The 15171-nt window shown below is 45.0% G+C and overlaps 55 non-coding genes across 55 annotated transcripts in view; all 55 read right to left on the bottom strand.

Annotated features, from left to right (window-relative positions):
* Positions 1 to 29, bottom strand: part of LOC128632161 (5S ribosomal RNA) — a 119-nt gene extending 90 nt beyond the window's left edge. Inside the window, exon 1 of the ribosomal RNA XR_008396103.1 lies at positions 1 to 29. This exon is cut by the window's left edge and continues 90 nt beyond it. This is a non-coding gene — a ribosomal RNA (5S ribosomal RNA).
* Positions 30 to 180: 151 nt separating this feature from the next.
* Positions 181 to 299, bottom strand: LOC128632162 (5S ribosomal RNA). Its single transcript, XR_008396104.1, has one exon. It is a non-coding gene; the product is annotated as a 5S ribosomal RNA (ribosomal RNA).
* A 160-nt stretch (positions 300 to 459) lies between these two features.
* Positions 460 to 578, bottom strand: LOC128632164 (5S ribosomal RNA). Its single transcript, XR_008396106.1, has one exon. It is a non-coding gene; the product is annotated as a 5S ribosomal RNA (ribosomal RNA).
* A 156-nt stretch (positions 579 to 734) lies between these two features.
* On the bottom strand, positions 735 to 853 carry LOC128632165 (5S ribosomal RNA). Its single transcript, XR_008396107.1, has one exon. It is a non-coding gene; the product is annotated as a 5S ribosomal RNA (ribosomal RNA).
* A 182-nt stretch (positions 854 to 1035) lies between these two features.
* Positions 1036 to 1154, bottom strand: LOC128632166 (5S ribosomal RNA). Its single transcript, XR_008396108.1, has one exon. It is a non-coding gene; the product is annotated as a 5S ribosomal RNA (ribosomal RNA).
* A 156-nt stretch (positions 1155 to 1310) lies between these two features.
* Positions 1311 to 1429, bottom strand: LOC128632167 (5S ribosomal RNA). Its single transcript, XR_008396109.1, has one exon. It is a non-coding gene; the product is annotated as a 5S ribosomal RNA (ribosomal RNA).
* A 160-nt stretch (positions 1430 to 1589) lies between these two features.
* LOC128632168 (5S ribosomal RNA) lies at positions 1590 to 1708 on the bottom strand. The gene has a single exon (XR_008396110.1). It is a non-coding gene; the product is annotated as a 5S ribosomal RNA (ribosomal RNA).
* A 160-nt stretch (positions 1709 to 1868) lies between these two features.
* Positions 1869 to 1987, bottom strand: LOC128632169 (5S ribosomal RNA). Its single transcript, XR_008396111.1, has one exon. It is a non-coding gene; the product is annotated as a 5S ribosomal RNA (ribosomal RNA).
* A 160-nt stretch (positions 1988 to 2147) lies between these two features.
* On the bottom strand, positions 2148 to 2266 carry LOC128632170 (5S ribosomal RNA). Its single transcript, XR_008396112.1, has one exon. It is a non-coding gene; the product is annotated as a 5S ribosomal RNA (ribosomal RNA).
* A 151-nt stretch (positions 2267 to 2417) lies between these two features.
* On the bottom strand, positions 2418 to 2536 carry LOC128632171 (5S ribosomal RNA). The gene has a single exon (XR_008396113.1). It is a non-coding gene; the product is annotated as a 5S ribosomal RNA (ribosomal RNA).
* Positions 2537 to 2695: 159 nt separating this feature from the next.
* Positions 2696 to 2814, bottom strand: LOC128632172 (5S ribosomal RNA). The gene has a single exon (XR_008396114.1). It is a non-coding gene; the product is annotated as a 5S ribosomal RNA (ribosomal RNA).
* A 160-nt stretch (positions 2815 to 2974) lies between these two features.
* LOC128632173 (5S ribosomal RNA) lies at positions 2975 to 3093 on the bottom strand. The gene has a single exon (XR_008396115.1). It is a non-coding gene; the product is annotated as a 5S ribosomal RNA (ribosomal RNA).
* Positions 3094 to 3249: 156 nt separating this feature from the next.
* LOC128632175 (5S ribosomal RNA) lies at positions 3250 to 3368 on the bottom strand. Its single transcript, XR_008396117.1, has one exon. It is a non-coding gene; the product is annotated as a 5S ribosomal RNA (ribosomal RNA).
* Positions 3369 to 3536: 168 nt separating this feature from the next.
* On the bottom strand, positions 3537 to 3655 carry LOC128632176 (5S ribosomal RNA). Its single transcript, XR_008396118.1, has one exon. It is a non-coding gene; the product is annotated as a 5S ribosomal RNA (ribosomal RNA).
* A 156-nt stretch (positions 3656 to 3811) lies between these two features.
* On the bottom strand, positions 3812 to 3930 carry LOC128632177 (5S ribosomal RNA). Its single transcript, XR_008396119.1, has one exon. It is a non-coding gene; the product is annotated as a 5S ribosomal RNA (ribosomal RNA).
* Positions 3931 to 4090: 160 nt separating this feature from the next.
* Positions 4091 to 4209, bottom strand: LOC128632178 (5S ribosomal RNA). The gene has a single exon (XR_008396120.1). It is a non-coding gene; the product is annotated as a 5S ribosomal RNA (ribosomal RNA).
* A 154-nt stretch (positions 4210 to 4363) lies between these two features.
* LOC128632179 (5S ribosomal RNA) lies at positions 4364 to 4482 on the bottom strand. Its single transcript, XR_008396121.1, has one exon. It is a non-coding gene; the product is annotated as a 5S ribosomal RNA (ribosomal RNA).
* A 158-nt stretch (positions 4483 to 4640) lies between these two features.
* On the bottom strand, positions 4641 to 4759 carry LOC128632002 (5S ribosomal RNA). The gene has a single exon (XR_008395951.1). It is a non-coding gene; the product is annotated as a 5S ribosomal RNA (ribosomal RNA).
* A 160-nt stretch (positions 4760 to 4919) lies between these two features.
* LOC128632003 (5S ribosomal RNA) lies at positions 4920 to 5038 on the bottom strand. Its single transcript, XR_008395952.1, has one exon. It is a non-coding gene; the product is annotated as a 5S ribosomal RNA (ribosomal RNA).
* A 156-nt stretch (positions 5039 to 5194) lies between these two features.
* LOC128632004 (5S ribosomal RNA) lies at positions 5195 to 5313 on the bottom strand. The gene has a single exon (XR_008395953.1). It is a non-coding gene; the product is annotated as a 5S ribosomal RNA (ribosomal RNA).
* Positions 5314 to 5477: 164 nt separating this feature from the next.
* LOC128632005 (5S ribosomal RNA) lies at positions 5478 to 5596 on the bottom strand. Its single transcript, XR_008395954.1, has one exon. It is a non-coding gene; the product is annotated as a 5S ribosomal RNA (ribosomal RNA).
* Positions 5597 to 5759: 163 nt separating this feature from the next.
* LOC128632006 (5S ribosomal RNA) lies at positions 5760 to 5878 on the bottom strand. Its single transcript, XR_008395955.1, has one exon. It is a non-coding gene; the product is annotated as a 5S ribosomal RNA (ribosomal RNA).
* Positions 5879 to 6050: 172 nt separating this feature from the next.
* LOC128632008 (5S ribosomal RNA) lies at positions 6051 to 6169 on the bottom strand. Its single transcript, XR_008395957.1, has one exon. It is a non-coding gene; the product is annotated as a 5S ribosomal RNA (ribosomal RNA).
* A 162-nt stretch (positions 6170 to 6331) lies between these two features.
* On the bottom strand, positions 6332 to 6450 carry LOC128632009 (5S ribosomal RNA). The gene has a single exon (XR_008395958.1). It is a non-coding gene; the product is annotated as a 5S ribosomal RNA (ribosomal RNA).
* Positions 6451 to 6610: 160 nt separating this feature from the next.
* Positions 6611 to 6729, bottom strand: LOC128632010 (5S ribosomal RNA). The gene has a single exon (XR_008395959.1). It is a non-coding gene; the product is annotated as a 5S ribosomal RNA (ribosomal RNA).
* Positions 6730 to 6885: 156 nt separating this feature from the next.
* Positions 6886 to 7004, bottom strand: LOC128632011 (5S ribosomal RNA). The gene has a single exon (XR_008395960.1). It is a non-coding gene; the product is annotated as a 5S ribosomal RNA (ribosomal RNA).
* Positions 7005 to 7168: 164 nt separating this feature from the next.
* Positions 7169 to 7287, bottom strand: LOC128632012 (5S ribosomal RNA). The gene has a single exon (XR_008395961.1). It is a non-coding gene; the product is annotated as a 5S ribosomal RNA (ribosomal RNA).
* A 156-nt stretch (positions 7288 to 7443) lies between these two features.
* LOC128632013 (5S ribosomal RNA) lies at positions 7444 to 7562 on the bottom strand. Its single transcript, XR_008395962.1, has one exon. It is a non-coding gene; the product is annotated as a 5S ribosomal RNA (ribosomal RNA).
* A 160-nt stretch (positions 7563 to 7722) lies between these two features.
* Positions 7723 to 7841, bottom strand: LOC128632014 (5S ribosomal RNA). Its single transcript, XR_008395963.1, has one exon. It is a non-coding gene; the product is annotated as a 5S ribosomal RNA (ribosomal RNA).
* Positions 7842 to 7996: 155 nt separating this feature from the next.
* LOC128632015 (5S ribosomal RNA) lies at positions 7997 to 8115 on the bottom strand. Its single transcript, XR_008395964.1, has one exon. It is a non-coding gene; the product is annotated as a 5S ribosomal RNA (ribosomal RNA).
* Positions 8116 to 8271: 156 nt separating this feature from the next.
* Positions 8272 to 8390, bottom strand: LOC128632016 (5S ribosomal RNA). Its single transcript, XR_008395965.1, has one exon. It is a non-coding gene; the product is annotated as a 5S ribosomal RNA (ribosomal RNA).
* Positions 8391 to 8550: 160 nt separating this feature from the next.
* On the bottom strand, positions 8551 to 8669 carry LOC128632017 (5S ribosomal RNA). Its single transcript, XR_008395966.1, has one exon. It is a non-coding gene; the product is annotated as a 5S ribosomal RNA (ribosomal RNA).
* Positions 8670 to 8825: 156 nt separating this feature from the next.
* Positions 8826 to 8944, bottom strand: LOC128632019 (5S ribosomal RNA). The gene has a single exon (XR_008395968.1). It is a non-coding gene; the product is annotated as a 5S ribosomal RNA (ribosomal RNA).
* Positions 8945 to 9108: 164 nt separating this feature from the next.
* Positions 9109 to 9227, bottom strand: LOC128632020 (5S ribosomal RNA). Its single transcript, XR_008395969.1, has one exon. It is a non-coding gene; the product is annotated as a 5S ribosomal RNA (ribosomal RNA).
* A 161-nt stretch (positions 9228 to 9388) lies between these two features.
* On the bottom strand, positions 9389 to 9507 carry LOC128632021 (5S ribosomal RNA). Its single transcript, XR_008395970.1, has one exon. It is a non-coding gene; the product is annotated as a 5S ribosomal RNA (ribosomal RNA).
* Positions 9508 to 9675: 168 nt separating this feature from the next.
* Positions 9676 to 9794, bottom strand: LOC128632022 (5S ribosomal RNA). Its single transcript, XR_008395971.1, has one exon. It is a non-coding gene; the product is annotated as a 5S ribosomal RNA (ribosomal RNA).
* Positions 9795 to 9957: 163 nt separating this feature from the next.
* LOC128632023 (5S ribosomal RNA) lies at positions 9958 to 10076 on the bottom strand. Its single transcript, XR_008395972.1, has one exon. It is a non-coding gene; the product is annotated as a 5S ribosomal RNA (ribosomal RNA).
* Positions 10077 to 10236: 160 nt separating this feature from the next.
* Positions 10237 to 10355, bottom strand: LOC128632024 (5S ribosomal RNA). The gene has a single exon (XR_008395973.1). It is a non-coding gene; the product is annotated as a 5S ribosomal RNA (ribosomal RNA).
* Positions 10356 to 10523: 168 nt separating this feature from the next.
* On the bottom strand, positions 10524 to 10642 carry LOC128632025 (5S ribosomal RNA). The gene has a single exon (XR_008395974.1). It is a non-coding gene; the product is annotated as a 5S ribosomal RNA (ribosomal RNA).
* A 160-nt stretch (positions 10643 to 10802) lies between these two features.
* Positions 10803 to 10921, bottom strand: LOC128632026 (5S ribosomal RNA). Its single transcript, XR_008395975.1, has one exon. It is a non-coding gene; the product is annotated as a 5S ribosomal RNA (ribosomal RNA).
* A 158-nt stretch (positions 10922 to 11079) lies between these two features.
* Positions 11080 to 11198, bottom strand: LOC128632027 (5S ribosomal RNA). Its single transcript, XR_008395976.1, has one exon. It is a non-coding gene; the product is annotated as a 5S ribosomal RNA (ribosomal RNA).
* Positions 11199 to 11370: 172 nt separating this feature from the next.
* On the bottom strand, positions 11371 to 11489 carry LOC128632028 (5S ribosomal RNA). The gene has a single exon (XR_008395977.1). It is a non-coding gene; the product is annotated as a 5S ribosomal RNA (ribosomal RNA).
* A 156-nt stretch (positions 11490 to 11645) lies between these two features.
* On the bottom strand, positions 11646 to 11764 carry LOC128632030 (5S ribosomal RNA). The gene has a single exon (XR_008395979.1). It is a non-coding gene; the product is annotated as a 5S ribosomal RNA (ribosomal RNA).
* A 164-nt stretch (positions 11765 to 11928) lies between these two features.
* Positions 11929 to 12047, bottom strand: LOC128632031 (5S ribosomal RNA). Its single transcript, XR_008395980.1, has one exon. It is a non-coding gene; the product is annotated as a 5S ribosomal RNA (ribosomal RNA).
* Positions 12048 to 12210: 163 nt separating this feature from the next.
* On the bottom strand, positions 12211 to 12329 carry LOC128632032 (5S ribosomal RNA). Its single transcript, XR_008395981.1, has one exon. It is a non-coding gene; the product is annotated as a 5S ribosomal RNA (ribosomal RNA).
* A 160-nt stretch (positions 12330 to 12489) lies between these two features.
* Positions 12490 to 12608, bottom strand: LOC128632033 (5S ribosomal RNA). The gene has a single exon (XR_008395982.1). It is a non-coding gene; the product is annotated as a 5S ribosomal RNA (ribosomal RNA).
* Positions 12609 to 12776: 168 nt separating this feature from the next.
* Positions 12777 to 12895, bottom strand: LOC128632034 (5S ribosomal RNA). The gene has a single exon (XR_008395983.1). It is a non-coding gene; the product is annotated as a 5S ribosomal RNA (ribosomal RNA).
* Positions 12896 to 13051: 156 nt separating this feature from the next.
* LOC128632035 (5S ribosomal RNA) lies at positions 13052 to 13170 on the bottom strand. Its single transcript, XR_008395984.1, has one exon. It is a non-coding gene; the product is annotated as a 5S ribosomal RNA (ribosomal RNA).
* Positions 13171 to 13338: 168 nt separating this feature from the next.
* LOC128632036 (5S ribosomal RNA) lies at positions 13339 to 13457 on the bottom strand. The gene has a single exon (XR_008395985.1). It is a non-coding gene; the product is annotated as a 5S ribosomal RNA (ribosomal RNA).
* Positions 13458 to 13613: 156 nt separating this feature from the next.
* On the bottom strand, positions 13614 to 13732 carry LOC128632037 (5S ribosomal RNA). The gene has a single exon (XR_008395986.1). It is a non-coding gene; the product is annotated as a 5S ribosomal RNA (ribosomal RNA).
* A 152-nt stretch (positions 13733 to 13884) lies between these two features.
* On the bottom strand, positions 13885 to 14003 carry LOC128632038 (5S ribosomal RNA). Its single transcript, XR_008395987.1, has one exon. It is a non-coding gene; the product is annotated as a 5S ribosomal RNA (ribosomal RNA).
* Positions 14004 to 14163: 160 nt separating this feature from the next.
* Positions 14164 to 14282, bottom strand: LOC128632039 (5S ribosomal RNA). The gene has a single exon (XR_008395988.1). It is a non-coding gene; the product is annotated as a 5S ribosomal RNA (ribosomal RNA).
* Positions 14283 to 14450: 168 nt separating this feature from the next.
* On the bottom strand, positions 14451 to 14569 carry LOC128632041 (5S ribosomal RNA). The gene has a single exon (XR_008395990.1). It is a non-coding gene; the product is annotated as a 5S ribosomal RNA (ribosomal RNA).
* Positions 14570 to 14731: 162 nt separating this feature from the next.
* On the bottom strand, positions 14732 to 14850 carry LOC128632042 (5S ribosomal RNA). Its single transcript, XR_008395991.1, has one exon. It is a non-coding gene; the product is annotated as a 5S ribosomal RNA (ribosomal RNA).
* A 160-nt stretch (positions 14851 to 15010) lies between these two features.
* On the bottom strand, positions 15011 to 15129 carry LOC128632043 (5S ribosomal RNA). The gene has a single exon (XR_008395992.1). It is a non-coding gene; the product is annotated as a 5S ribosomal RNA (ribosomal RNA).
* Between the last annotated feature and the right edge of the window lie 42 nt (positions 15130 to 15171).

Below are 15171 nucleotides of genomic sequence, written 5' to 3' on the forward strand. Positions count from 1 at the left end.
GGCTTTTTCAGAGTGGTATGGCCGTAAGCGAAAGCTGACCCCAAATGGGGCCTATTTAAATAGTGTAATCAAAAGACTGACTGACTGATTGATTGATTGGTCCCCTTCAAACCTGTGTCCAACCTTTATCCCAAAACAGGATGTTGTGCAGAGGCCATGAAAACACTGATCCAAATAAAAAGCTTACAGCACCTAGTATTCCCATTCAGTCTCCCAACCGAGTACTAACCAGGCCCAACTCTGCTTTGCTTCCGAGTTCAGATGAGATCAGGCTTTTTCAGAGTGGTATGGCCGTAAGCGAAAGCTGACCCCAAATGGGGCCTATTTAAATAGTGTAATCAAAAGACTGACTGACTGATTGATTGATTGATTGATTGGGTCCCCTTCAAACCTGTGTCCAACCTTTATCCCAAAACAGGATGTTGTGCAGAGGCCATGAAAACACTGATCCAAATAAAAAGCTTACAGCACCTAGTATTCCCATTCAGTCTCCCAACCGAGTACTAACCAGGCCCAACTCTGCTTTGCTTCCGAGTTCAGATGAGATCAGGCTTTTTCAGAGTGGTATGGCCGTAAGCGAAAGCTGACCCCAAATGGGGCCTATTTAAATAGTGTAATCAAAAGACTGACTGACTGATTGATTGATTGATTGGGTCCCCTTCAAACCTGTGTCCAACCTTTATCCCAAAACAGGATGTTGTGCAGAGGCCATGAAAACACTGATCCAAATAAAAAGCTTACAGCACCTAGTATTCCCATTCAGTCTCCCAACCGAGTACTAACCAGGCCCAACTCTGCTTTGCTTCCGAGTTCAGATGAGATCAGGCTTTTTCAGAGTGGTATGGCCGTAAGCGAAAGCTGACCCCAAATGGGGCCTATTTAAATAGTGTAATCAAAAGACTGACTGACTGACTGACTGACTGACTGTGATTGATTGATTGATTGATTGATTGGGTCCCCTTCAAACCTGTGTCCAACCTTTATCCCAAAACAGGATGTTGTGCAGAGGCCATGAAAACACTGATCCAAATAAAAAGCTTACAGCACCTAGTATTCCCATTCAGTCTCCCAACCGAGTACTAACCAGGCCCAACTCTGCTTTGCTTCCGAGTTCAGATGAGATCAGGCTTTTTCAGAGTGGTATGGCCGTAAGCGAAAGCTGACCCCAAATGGGGCCTATTTAAATAGTGTAATCAAAAGACTGACTGACTGACTGATTGATTGATTGGGTCCCCTTCAAACCTGTGTCCAACCTTTATCCCAAAACAGGATGTTGTGCAGAGGCCATGAAAACACTGATCCAAATAAAAAGCTTACAGCACCTAGTATTCCCATTCAGTCTCCCAACCGAGTACTAACCAGGCCCAACTCTGCTTTGCTTCCGAGTTCAGATGAGATCAGGCTTTTTCAGAGTGGTATGGCCGTAAGCGAAAGCTGACCCCAAATGGGGCCTATTTAAATAGTGTAATCAAAAGACTGACTGACTGACTGACTGATTGATTGATTGGGTCCCCTTCAAACCTGTGTCCAACCTTTATCCCAAAACAGGATGTTGTGCAGAGGCCATGAAAACACTGATCCAAATAAAAAGCTTACAGCACCTAGTATTCCCATTCAGTCTCCCAACCGAGTACTAACCAGGCCCAACTCTGCTTTGCTTCCGAGTTCAGATGAGATCAGGCTTTTTCAGAGTGGTATGGCCGTAAGCGAAAGCTGACCCCAAATGGGGCCTATTTAAATAGTGTAATCAAAAGACTGACTGACTGACTGACTGATTGATTGATTGGGTCCCCTTCAAACCTGTGTCCAACCTTTATCCCAAAACAGGATGTTGTGCAGAGGCCATGAAAACACTGATCCAAATAAAAAGCTTACAGCACCTAGTATTCCCATTCAGTCTCCCAACCGAGTACTAACCAGGCCCAACTCTGCTTTGCTTCCGAGTTCAGATGAGATCAGGCTTTTTCAGAGTGGTATGGCCGTAAGCGAAAGCTGACCCCAAATGGGGCCTATTTAAATAGTGTAATCAAAAGACTGACTGACTGACTGACTGATTGATTGATTGGGTCCCCTTCAAACCTGTGTCCAACCTTTATCCCAAAACAGGATGTTGTGCAGAGGCCATGAAAACACTGATCCAAATAAAAAGCTTACAGCACCTAGTATTCCCATTCAGTCTCCCAACCGAGTACTAACCAGGCCCAACTCTGCTTTGCTTCCGAGTTCAGATGAGATCAGGCTTTTTCAGAGTGGTATGGCCGTAAGCGAAAGCTGACCCCAAATGGGGCCTATTTAAATAGTGTAATCAAAAGACTGACTGACTGACTGATGATTGGGTCCCCTTCAAACCTGTGTCCAACCTTTATCCCAAAACAGGATGTTGTGCAGAGGCCATGAAAACACTGATCCAAATAAAAAGCTTACAGCACCTAGTATTCCCATTCAGTCTCCCAACCGAGTACTAACCAGGCCCAACTCTGCTTTGCTTCCGAGTTCAGATGAGATCAGGCTTTTTCAGAGTGGTATGGCCGTAAGCGAAAGCTGACCCCAAATGGGGCTATTTAAATAGTGTAATCAAAAGACTGACTGACTGACTGACTGATTGATTGATTGGGTCCCCTTCAAACCTGTGTCCAACCTTTATCCCAAAACAGGATGTTGTGCAGAGGCCATGAAAACACTGATCCAAATAAAAAGCTTACAGCACCTAGTATTCCCATTCAGTCTCCCAACCGAGTACTAACCAGGCCCAACTCTGCTTTGCTTCCGAGTTCAGATGAGATCAGGCTTTTTCAGAGTGGTATGGCCGTAAGCGAAAGCTGACCCCAAATGGGGCCTATTTAAATAGTGTAATCAAAAGACTGACTGACTGACTGACTGATTGATTGATTGGGTCCCCTTCAAACCTGTGTCCAACCTTTATCCCAAAACAGGATGTTGTGCAGAGGCCATGAAAACACTGATCCAAATAAAAAGCTTACAGCACCTAGTATTCCCATTCAGTCTCCCAACCGAGTACTAACCAGGCCCAACTCTGCTTTGCTTCCGAGTTCAGATGAGATCAGGCTTTTTCAGAGTGGTATGGCCGTAAGCGAAAGCTGACCCCAAATGGGGCCTATTTAAATAGTGTAATCAAAAGACTGACTGACTGACTGATTGATTGATTGGGTCCCCTTCAAACCTGTGTCCAACCTTTATCCCAAAACAGGATGTTGTGCAGAGGCCATGAAAACACTGATCCAAATAAAAAGCTTACAGCACCTAGTATTCCCATTCAGTCTCCCAACCGAGTACTAACCAGGCCCAACTCTGCTTTGCTTCCGAGTTCAGATGAGATCAGGCTTTTTCAGAGTGGTATGGCCGTAAGCGAAAGCTGACCCCAAATGGGGCCTATTTAAATAGTGTAATCAAAAGACTGACTGACTGACTGACTGACTGACTGATTGATTGATTGGGTCCCCTTCAAACCTGTGTCCAACCTTTATCCCAAAACAGGATGTTGTGCAGAGGCCATGAAAACACTGATCCAAATAAAAAGCTTACAGCACCTAGTATTCCCATTCAGTCTCCCAACCGAGTACTAACCAGGCCCAACTCTGCTTTGCTTCCGAGTTCAGATGAGATCAGGCTTTTTCAGAGTGGTATGGCCGTAAGCGAAAGCTGACCCCAAATGGGGCCTATTTAAATAGTGTAATCAAAAGACTGACTGACTGACTGATTGATTGATTGGGTCCCCTTCAAACCTGTGTCCAACCTTTATCCCAAAACAGGATGTTGTGCAGAGGCCATGAAAACACTGATCCAAATAAAAAGCTTACAGCACCTAGTATTCCCATTCAGTCTCCCAACCGAGTACTAACCAGGCCCAACTCTGCTTTGCTTCCGAGTTCAGATGAGATCAGGCTTTTTCAGAGTGGTATGGCCGTAAGCGAAAGCTGACCCCAAATGGGGCCTATTTAAATAGTGTAATCAAAAGACTGACTGACTGACTGACTGATTGATTGATTGGGTCCCCTTCAAACCTGTGTCCAACCTTTATCCCAAAACAGGATGTTGTGCAGAGGCCATGAAAACACTGATCCAAATAAAAAGCTTACAGCACCTAGTATTCCCATTCAGTCTCCCAACCGAGTACTAACCAGGCCCAACTCTGCTTTGCTTCCGAGTTCAGATGAGATCAGGCTTTTTCAGAGTGGTATGGCCGTAAGCGAAAGCTGACCCCAAATGGGGCCTATTTAAATAGTGTAATCAAAAGACTGACTGACTGATGATGATTGATTGGGTCCCCTTCAAACCTGTGTCCAACCTTTATCCCAAAACAGGATGTTGTGCAGAGGCCATGAAAACACTGATCCAAATAAAAAGCTTACAGCACCTAGTATTCCCATTCAGTCTCCCAACCGAGTACTAACCAGGCCCAACTCTGCTTTGCTTCCGAGTTCAGATGAGATCAGGCTTTTTCAGAGTGGTATGGCCGTAAGCGAAAGCTGACCCCAAATGGGGCCTATTTAAATAGTGTAATCAAAACTGACTGACTGACTGACTGATTGATTGATTGGGTCCCCTTCAAACCTGTGTCCAACCTTTATCCCAAAACAGGATGTTGTGCAGAGGCCATGAAAACACTGATCCAAATAAAAAGCTTACAGCACCTAGTATTCCCATTCAGTCTCCCAACCGAGTACTAACCAGGCCCAACTCTGCTTTGCTTCCGAGTTCAGATGAGATCAGGCTTTTTCAGAGTGGTATGGCCGTAAGCGAAAGCTGACCCCAAATGGGGCCTATTTAAATAGTGTAATCAAAAGACTGACTGACTGACTGACTGATTGATTGATTGGGTCCCCTTCAAACCTGTGTCCAACCTTTATCCCAAAACAGGATGTTGTGCAGAGGCCATGAAAACACTGATCCAAATAAAAAGCTTACAGCACCTAGTATTCCCATTCAGTCTCCCAACCGAGTACTAACCAGGCCCAACTCTGCTTTGCTTCCGAGTTCAGATGAGATCAGGCTTTTTCAGAGTGGTATGGCCGTAAGCGAAAGCTGACCCCAAATGGGGCCTATTTAAATAGTGTAATCAAAAGACTGACTGACTGATTGATTGATTGATTGGGTCCCCTTCAAACCTGTGTCCAACCTTTATCCCAAAACAGGATGTTGTGCAGAGGCCATGAAAACACTGATCCAAATAAAAAGCTTACAGCACCTAGTATTCCCATTCAGTCTCCCAACCGAGTACTAACCAGGCCCAACTCTGCTTTGCTTCCGAGTTCAGATGAGATCAGGCTTTTTCAGAGTGGTATGGCCGTAAGCGAAAGCTGACCCCAAATGGGGCCTATTTAAATAGTGTAATCAAAAGACTGACTGACTGACTGACTGACTGATTGATTGATTGGGTCCCCTTCAAACCTGTGTCCAACCTTTATCCCAAAACAGGATGTTGTGCAGAGGCCATGAAAACACTGATCCAAATAAAAAGCTTACAGCACCTAGTATTCCCATTCAGTCTCCCAACCGAGTACTAACCAGGCCCAACTCTGCTTTGCTTCCGAGTTCAGATGAGATCAGGCTTTTTCAGAGTGGTATGGCCGTAAGCGAAAGCTGACCCCAAATGGGGCCTATTTAAATAGTGTAATCAAAAGACTGACTGACTGACTGATGATTGATTGATTGATTGGGTCCCCTTCAAACCTGTGTCCAACCTTTATCCCAAAACAGGATGTTGTGCAGAGGCCATGAAAACACTGATCCAAATAAAAAGCTTACAGCACCTAGTATTCCCATTCAGTCTCCCAACCGAGTACTAACCAGGCCCAACTCTGCTTTGCTTCCGAGTTCAGATGAGATCAGGCTTTTTCAGAGTGGTATGGCCGTAAGCGAAAGCTGACCCCAAATGGGGCCTATTTAAATAGTGTAATCAAAAGACTGACTGACTGACTGACTGACTGACTGACTGATTGATTGATTGGGTCCCCTTCAAACCTGTGTCCAACCTTTATCCCAAAACAGGATGTTGTGCAGAGGCCATGAAAACACTGATCCAAATAAAAAGCTTACAGCACCTAGTATTCCCATTCAGTCTCCCAACCGAGTACTAACCAGGCCCAACTCTGCTTTGCTTCCGAGTTCAGATGAGATCAGGCTTTTTCAGAGTGGTATGGCCGTAAGCGAAAGCTGACCCCAAATGGGGCCTATTTAAATAGTGTAATCAAAAGACTGACTGACTGACTGATGATGATTGATTGATTGGGTCCCCTTCAAACCTGTGTCCAACCTTTATCCCAAAACAGGATGTTGTGCAGAGGCCATGAAAACACTGATCCAAATAAAAAGCTTACAGCACCTAGTATTCCCATTCAGTCTCCCAACCGAGTACTAACCAGGCCCAACTCTGCTTTGCTTCCGAGTTCAGATGAGATCAGGCTTTTTCAGAGTGGTATGGCCGTAAGCGAAAGCTGACCCCAAATGGGGCCTATTTAAATAGTGTAATCAAAAGACTGACTGACTGACTGACTGATTGATTGATTGGGTCCCCTTCAAACCTGTGTCCAACCTTTATCCCAAAACAGGATGTTGTGCAGAGGCCATGAAAACACTGATCCAAATAAAAAGCTTACAGCACCTAGTATTCCCATTCAGTCTCCCAACCGAGTACTAACCAGGCCCAACTCTGCTTTGCTTCCGAGTTCAGATGAGATCAGGCTTTTTCAGAGTGGTATGGCCGTAAGCGAAAGCTGACCCCAAATGGGGCCTATTTAAATAGTGTAATCAAAAGACTGACTGACTGATTGATTGATTGATTGGGTCCCCTTCAAACCTGTGTCCAACCTTTATCCCAAAACAGGATGTTGTGCAGAGGCCATGAAAACACTGATCCAAATAAAAAGCTTACAGCACCTAGTATTCCCATTCAGTCTCCCAACCGAGTACTAACCAGGCCCAACTCTGCTTTGCTTCCGAGTTCAGATGAGATCAGGCTTTTTCAGAGTGGTATGGCCGTAAGCGAAAGCTGACCCCAAATGGGGCCTATTTAAATAGTGTAATCAAAAGACTGACTGACTGACTGACTGACTGATTGATTGATTGGGTCCCCTTCAAACCTGTGTCCAACCTTTATCCCAAAACAGGATGTTGTGCAGAGGCCATGAAAACACTGATCCAAATAAAAAGCTTACAGCACCTAGTATTCCCATTCAGTCTCCCAACCGAGTACTAACCAGGCCCAACTCTGCTTTGCTTCCGAGTTCAGATGAGATCAGGCTTTTTCAGAGTGGTATGGCCGTAAGCGAAAGCTGACCCCAAATGGGGCCTATTTAAATAGTGTAATCAAAAGACTGACTGACTGACTGATTGATTGATTGGGTCCCCTTCAAACCTGTGTCCAACCTTTATCCCAAAACAGGATGTTGTGCAGAGGCCATGAAAACACTGATCCAAATAAAAAGCTTACAGCACCTAGTATTCCCATTCAGTCTCCCAACCGAGTACTAACCAGGCCCAACTCTGCTTTGCTTCCGAGTTCAGATGAGATCAGGCTTTTTCAGAGTGGTATGGCCGTAAGCGAAAGCTGACCCCAAATGGGGCCTATTTAAATAGTGTAATCAAAAGACTGACTGACTGACTGACTGATTGATTGATTGGGTCCCCTTCAAACCTGTGTCCAACCTTTATCCCAAAACAGGATGTTGTGCAGAGGCCATGAAAACACTGATCCAAATAAAAAGCTTACAGCACCTAGTATTCCCATTCAGTCTCCCAACCGAGTACTAACCAGGCCCAACTCTGCTTTGCTTCCGAGTTCAGATGAGATCAGGCTTTTTCAGAGTGGTATGGCCGTAAGCGAAAGCTGACCCCAAATGGGGCCTATTTAAATAGTGTAATCAAAAGACTGACTGACTGATTGATTGATTGATTGGTCCCCTTCAAACCTGTGTCCAACCTTTATCCCAAAACAGGATGTTGTGCAGAGGCCATGAAAACACTGATCCAAATAAAAAGCTTACAGCACCTAGTATTCCCATTCAGTCTCCCAACCGAGTACTAACCAGGCCCAACTCTGCTTTGCTTCCGAGTTCAGATGAGATCAGGCTTTTTCAGAGTGGTATGGCCGTAAGCGAAAGCTGACCCCAAATGGGGCCTATTTAAATAGTGTAATCAAAAGACTGACTGACTGACTGATTGATTGATTGGGTCCCCTTCAAACCTGTGTCCAACCTTTATCCCAAAACAGGATGTTGTGCAGAGGCCATGAAAACACTGATCCAAATAAAAAGCTTACAGCACCTAGTATTCCCATTCAGTCTCCCAACCGAGTACTAACCAGGCCCAACTCTGCTTTGCTTCCGAGTTCAGATGAGATCAGGCTTTTTCAGAGTGGTATGGCCGTAAGCGAAAGCTGACCCCAAATGGGGCCTATTTAAATAGTGTAATCAAAAGACTGACTGACTGACTGACTGATTGATTGATTGGGTCCCCTTCAAACCTGTGTCCAACCTTTATCCCAAAACAGGATGTTGTGCAGAGGCCATGAAAACACTGATCCAAATAAAAAGCTTACAGCACCTAGTATTCCCATTCAGTCTCCCAACCGAGTACTAACCAGGCCCAACTCTGCTTTGCTTCCGAGTTCAGATGAGATCAGGCTTTTTCAGAGTGGTATGGCCGTAAGCGAAAGCTGACCCCAAATGGGGCCTATTTAAATAGTGTAATCAAAAGACTGACTGACTGATTGATTGATTGATTGGGTCCCCTTCAAACCTGTGTCCAACCTTTATCCCAAAACAGGATGTTGTGCAGAGGCCATGAAAACACTGATCCAAATAAAAAGCTTACAGCACCTAGTATTCCCATTCAGTCTCCCAACCGAGTACTAACCAGGCCCAACTCTGCTTTGCTTCCGAGTTCAGATGAGATCAGGCTTTTTCAGAGTGGTATGGCCGTAAGCGAAAGCTGACCCCAAATGGGGCCTATTTAAATAGTGTAATCAAAAGACTGACTGACTGACTGACTGACTGATTGATTGATTGGGTCCCCTTCAAACCTGTGTCCAACCTTTATCCCAAAACAGGATGTTGTGCAGAGGCCATGAAAACACTGATCCAAATAAAAAGCTTACAGCACCTAGTATTCCCATTCAGTCTCCCAACCGAGTACTAACCAGGCCCAACTCTGCTTTGCTTCCGAGTTCAGATGAGATCAGGCTTTTTCAGAGTGGTATGGCCGTAAGCGAAAGCTGACCCCAAATGGGGCCTATTTAAATAGTGTAATCAAAAGACTGACTGACTGACTTGATTGATTGATTGATTGGGTCCCCTTCAAACCTGTGTCCAACCTTTATCCCAAAACAGGATGTTGTGCAGAGGCCATGAAAACACTGATCCAAATAAAAAGCTTACAGCACCTAGTATTCCCATTCAGTCTCCCAACCGAGTACTAACCAGGCCCAACTCTGCTTTGCTTCCGAGTTCAGATGAGATCAGGCTTTTTCAGAGTGGTATGGCCGTAAGCGAAAGCTGACCCCAAATGGGGCCTATTTAAATAGTGTAATCAAAAGACTGACTGACTGACTGACTGACTGACTGATTGATTGATTGGGTCCCCTTCAAACCTGTGTCCAACCTTTATCCCAAAACAGGATGTTGTGCAGAGGCCATGAAAACACTGATCCAAATAAAAAGCTTACAGCACCTAGTATTCCCATTCAGTCTCCCAACCGAGTACTAACCAGGCCCAACTCTGCTTTGCTTCCGAGTTCAGATGAGATCAGGCTTTTTCAGAGTGGTATGGCCGTAAGCGAAAGCTGACCCCAAATGGGGCCTATTTAAATAGTGTAATCAAAAGACTGACTGACTGACTGACTGACTGATGATTGATTGGGTCCCCTTCAAACCTGTGTCCAACCTTTATCCCAAAACAGGATGTTGTGCAGAGGCCATGAAAACACTGATCCAAATAAAAAGCTTACAGCACCTAGTATTCCCATTCAGTCTCCCAACCGAGTACTAACCAGGCCCAACTCTGCTTTGCTTCCGAGTTCAGATGAGATCAGGCTTTTTCAGAGTGGTATGGCCGTAAGCGAAAGCTGACCCCAAATGGGGCCTATTTAAATAGTGTAATCAAAAGACTGACTGACTGACTGATTGATTGATTGATTGGGTCCCCTTCAAACCTGTGTCCAACCTTTATCCCAAAACAGGATGTTGTGCAGAGGCCATGAAAACACTGATCCAAATAAAAAGCTTACAGCACCTAGTATTCCCATTCAGTCTCCCAACCGAGTACTAACCAGGCCCAACTCTGCTTTGCTTCCGAGTTCAGATGAGATCAGGCTTTTTCAGAGTGGTATGGCCGTAAGCGAAAGCTGACCCCAAATGGGGCCTATTTAAATAGTGTAATCAAAAGACTGACTGACTGACTGACTGACTGACTGATTGATTGATTGGGTCCCCTTCAAACCTGTGTCCAACCTTTATCCCAAAACAGGATGTTGTGCAGAGGCCATGAAAACACTGATCCAAATAAAAAGCTTACAGCACCTAGTATTCCCATTCAGTCTCCCAACCGAGTACTAACCAGGCCCAACTCTGCTTTGCTTCCGAGTTCAGATGAGATCAGGCTTTTTCAGAGTGGTATGGCCGTAAGCGAAAGCTGACCCCAAATGGGGCCTATTTAAATAGTGTAATCAAAAGACTGACTGACTGACTGATTGATTGATTGATTGGGTCCCCTTCAAACCTGTGTCCAACCTTTATCCCAAAACAGGATGTTGTGCAGAGGCCATGAAAACACTGATCCAAATAAAAAGCTTACAGCACCTAGTATTCCCATTCAGTCTCCCAACCGAGTACTAACCAGGCCCAACTCTGCTTTGCTTCCGAGTTCAGATGAGATCAGGCTTTTTCAGAGTGGTATGGCCGTAAGCGAAAGCTGACCCCAAATGGGGCCTATTTAAATAGTGTAATCAAAAGACTGACTGACTGACTGATGATGATTGATTGGGTCCCCTTCAAACCTGTGTCCAACCTTTATCCCAAAACAGGATGTTGTGCAGAGGCCATGAAAACACTGATCCAAATAAAAAGCTTACAGCACCTAGTATTCCCATTCAGTCTCCCAACCGAGTACTAACCAGGCCCAACTCTGCTTTGCTTCCGAGTTCAGATGAGATCAGGCTTTTTCAGAGTGGTATGGCCGTAAGCGAAAGCTGACCCCAAATGGGGCCTATTTAAATAGTGTAATCAAAAGACTGACTGACTGACTGACTGACTGACTGACTGATTGATTGATTGGGTCCCCTTCAAACCTGTGTCCAACCTTTATCCCAAAACAGGATGTTGTGCAGAGGCCATGAAAACACTGATCCAAATAAAAAGCTTACAGCACCTAGTATTCCCATTCAGTCTCCCAACCGAGTACTAACCAGGCCCAACTCTGCTTTGCTTCCGAGTTCAGATGAGATCAGGCTTTTTCAGAGTGGTATGGCCGTAAGCGAAAGCTGACCCCAAATGGGGCCTATTTAAATAGTGTAATCAAAAGACTGACTGACTGATTGATTGATTGATTGGGTCCCCTTCAAACCTGTGTCCAACCTTTATCCCAAAACAGGATGTTGTGCAGAGGCCATGAAAACACTGATCCAAATAAAAAGCTTACAGCACCTAGTATTCCCATTCAGTCTCCCAACCGAGTACTAACCAGGCCCAACTCTGCTTTGCTTCCGAGTTCAGATGAGATCAGGCTTTTTCAGAGTGGTATGGCCGTAAGCGAAAGCTGACCCCAAATGGGGCCTATTTAAATAGTGTAATCAAAAGACTGACTGACTGACTGACTGACTGATTGATTGATTGGGTCCCCTTCAAACCTGTGTCCAACCTTTATCCCAAAACAGGATGTTGTGCAGAGGCCATGAAAACACTGATCCAAATAAAAAGCTTACAGCACCTAGTATTCCCATTCAGTCTCCCAACCGAGTACTAACCAGGCCCAACTCTGCTTTGCTTCCGAGTTCAGATGAGATCAGGCTTTTTCAGAGTGGTATGGCCGTAAGCGAAAGCTGACCCCAAATGGGGCCTATTTAAATAGTGTAATCAAAAGACTGACTGACTGACTGATGATTGATTGATTGATTGGGTCCCCTTCAAACCTGTGTCCAACCTTTATCCCAAAACAGGATGTTGTGCAGAGGCCATGAAAACACTGATCCAAATAAAAAGCTTACAGCACCTAGTATTCCCATTCAGTCTCCCAACCGAGTACTAACCAGGCCCAACTCTGCTTTGCTTCCGAGTTCAGATGAGATCAGGCTTTTTCAGAGTGGTATGGCCGTAAGCGAAAGCTGACCCCAAATGGGGCCTATTTAAATAGTGTAATCAAAAGACTGACTGACTGACTGACTGATTGATTGATTGGGTCCCCTTCAAACCTGTGTCCAACCTTTATCCCAAAACAGGATGTTGTGCAGAGGCCATGAAAACACTGATCCAAATAAAAAGCTTACAGCACCTAGTATTCCCATTCAGTCTCCCAACCGAGTACTAACCAGGCCCAACTCTGCTTTGCTTCCGAGTTCAGATGAGATCAGGCTTTTTCAGAGTGGTATGGCCGTAAGCGAAAGCTGACCCCAAATGGGGCCTATTTAAATAGTGTAATCAAAAGACTGACTGACTGACTGACTGACTGATTGATTGATTGATTGGGTCCCCTTCAAACCTGTGTCCAACCTTTATCCCAAAACAGGATGTTGTGCAGAGGCCATGAAAACACTGATCCAAATAAAAAGCTTACAGCACCTAGTATTCCCATTCAGTCTCCCAACCGAGTACTAACCAGGCCCAACTCTGCTTTGCTTCCGAGTTCAGATGAGATCAGGCTTTTTCAGAGTGGTATGGCCGTAAGCGAAAGCTGACCCCAAATGGGGCCTATTTAAATAGTGTAATCAAAAGACTGACTGACTGATTGATTGATTGATTGGGTCCCCTTCAAACCTGTGTCCAACCTTTATCCCAAAACAGGATGTTGTGCAGAGGCCATGAAAACACTGATCCAAATAAAAAGCTTACAGCACCTAGTATTCCCATTCAGTCTCCCAACCGAGTACTAACCAGGCCCAACTCTGCTTTGCTTCCGAGTTCAGATGAGATCAGGCTTTTTCAGAGTGGTATGGCCGTAAGCGAAAGCTGACCCCAAATGGGGCCTATTTAAATAGTGTAATCAAAAGACTGACTGACTGACTGACTGACTGACTGATTGATTGATTGGGTCCCCTTCAAACCTGTGTCCAACCTTTATCCCAAAACAGGATGTTGTGCAGAGGCCATGAAAACACTGATCCAAATAAAAAGCTTACAGCACCTAGTATTCCCATTCAGTCTCCCAACCGAGTACTAACCAGGCCCAACTCTGCTTTGCTTCCGAGTTCAGATGAGATCAGGCTTTTTCAGAGTGGTATGGCCGTAAGCGAAAGCTGACCCCAAATGGGGCCTATTTAAATAGTGTAATCAAAAGACTGACTGACTGATTGATTGATTGATTGGGTCCCCTTCAAACCTGTGTCCAACCTTTATCCCAAAACAGGATGTTGTGCAGAGGCCATGAAAACACTGATCCAAATAAAAAGCTTACAGCACCTAGTATTCCCATTCAGTCTCCCAACCGAGTACTAACCAGGCCCAACTCTGCTTTGCTTCCGAGTTCAGATGAGATCAGGCTTTTTCAGAGTGGTATGGCCGTAAGCGAAAGCTGACCCCAAATGGGGCCTATTTAAATAGTGTAATCAAAAGACTGACTGACTGATTGATTGATTGGGTCCCCTTCAAACCTGTGTCCAACCTTTATCCCAAAACAGGATGTTGTGCAGAGGCCATGAAAACACTGATCCAAATAAAAAGCTTACAGCACCTAGTATTCCCATTCAGTCTCCCAACCGAGTACTAACCAGGCCCAACTCTGCTTTGCTTCCGAGTTCAGATGAGATCAGGCTTTTTCAGAGTGGTATGGCCGTAAGCGAAAGCTGACCCCAAATGGGGCCTATTTAAATAGTGTAATCAAAAGACTGACTGACTGACTGACTGATTGATTGATTGGGTCCCCTTCAAACCTGTGTCCAACCTTTATCCCAAAACAGGATGTTGTGCAGAGGCCATGAAAACACTGATCCAAATAAAAAGCTTACAGCACCTAGTATTCCCATTCAGTCTCCCAACCGAGTACTAACCAGGCCCAACTCTGCTTTGCTTCCGAGTTCAGATGAGATCAGGCTTTTTCAGAGTGGTATGGCCGTAAGCGAAAGCTGACCCCAAATGGGGCCTATTTAAATAGTGTAATCAAAAGACTGACTGACTGACTGACTGACTGACTGATTGATTGATTGGGTCCCCTTCAAACCTGTGTCCAACCTTTATCCCAAAACAGGATGTTGTGCAGAGGCCATGAAAACACTGATCCAAATAAAAAGCTTACAGCACCTAGTATTCCCATTCAGTCTCCCAACCGAGTACTAACCAGGCCCAACTCTGCTTTGCTTCCGAGTTCAGATGAGATCAGGCTTTTTCAGAGTGGTATGGCCGTAAGCGAAAGCTGACCCCAAATGGGGCCTATTTAAATAGTGTAATCAAAAGACTGACTGACTGACTGACTGATGATGATTGATTGGGTCCCCTTCAAACCTGTGTCCAACCTTTATCCCAAAACAGGATGTTGTGCAGAGGCCATGAAAACACTGATCCAAATAAAAAGCTTACAGCACCTAGTATTCCCATTCAGTCTCCCAACCGAGTACTAACCAGGCCCAACTCTGCTTTGCTTCCGAGTTCAGATGAGATCAGGCTTTTTCAGAGTGGTATGGCCGTAAGCGAAAGCTGACCCCAAATGGGGCCTATTTAAATAGTGTAATCAAAAGACTGACTGACTGACTGACTGATTGATTGATTGGGTCCCCTTCAAACCTGTGTCCAACCTTTATCCCAAAACAGGATGTTGTGCAGAGGCCATGAAAACACTGATCCAAATAAAAAGCTTACAGCACCTAGTATTCCCATTCAGTCTCCCAACCGAGTACTAACCAGGCCCAACTCTGCTTTGCTTCCGAGTTCAGATGAGATCAGGCTTTTTCAGAGTGGTATGGCCGTAAGCGAAAGCTGACCCCAAATGGGGCCTATTTAAATAGTGTAATCA

Source organism: Ictalurus punctatus, unplaced genomic scaffold (assembly GCF_001660625.3).
Source record: "Ictalurus punctatus breed USDA103 unplaced genomic scaffold, Coco_2.0 tig00007355, whole genome shotgun sequence".
NCBI classification, from domain to species: domain Eukaryota; kingdom Metazoa; phylum Chordata; class Actinopteri; order Siluriformes; family Ictaluridae; genus Ictalurus; species Ictalurus punctatus.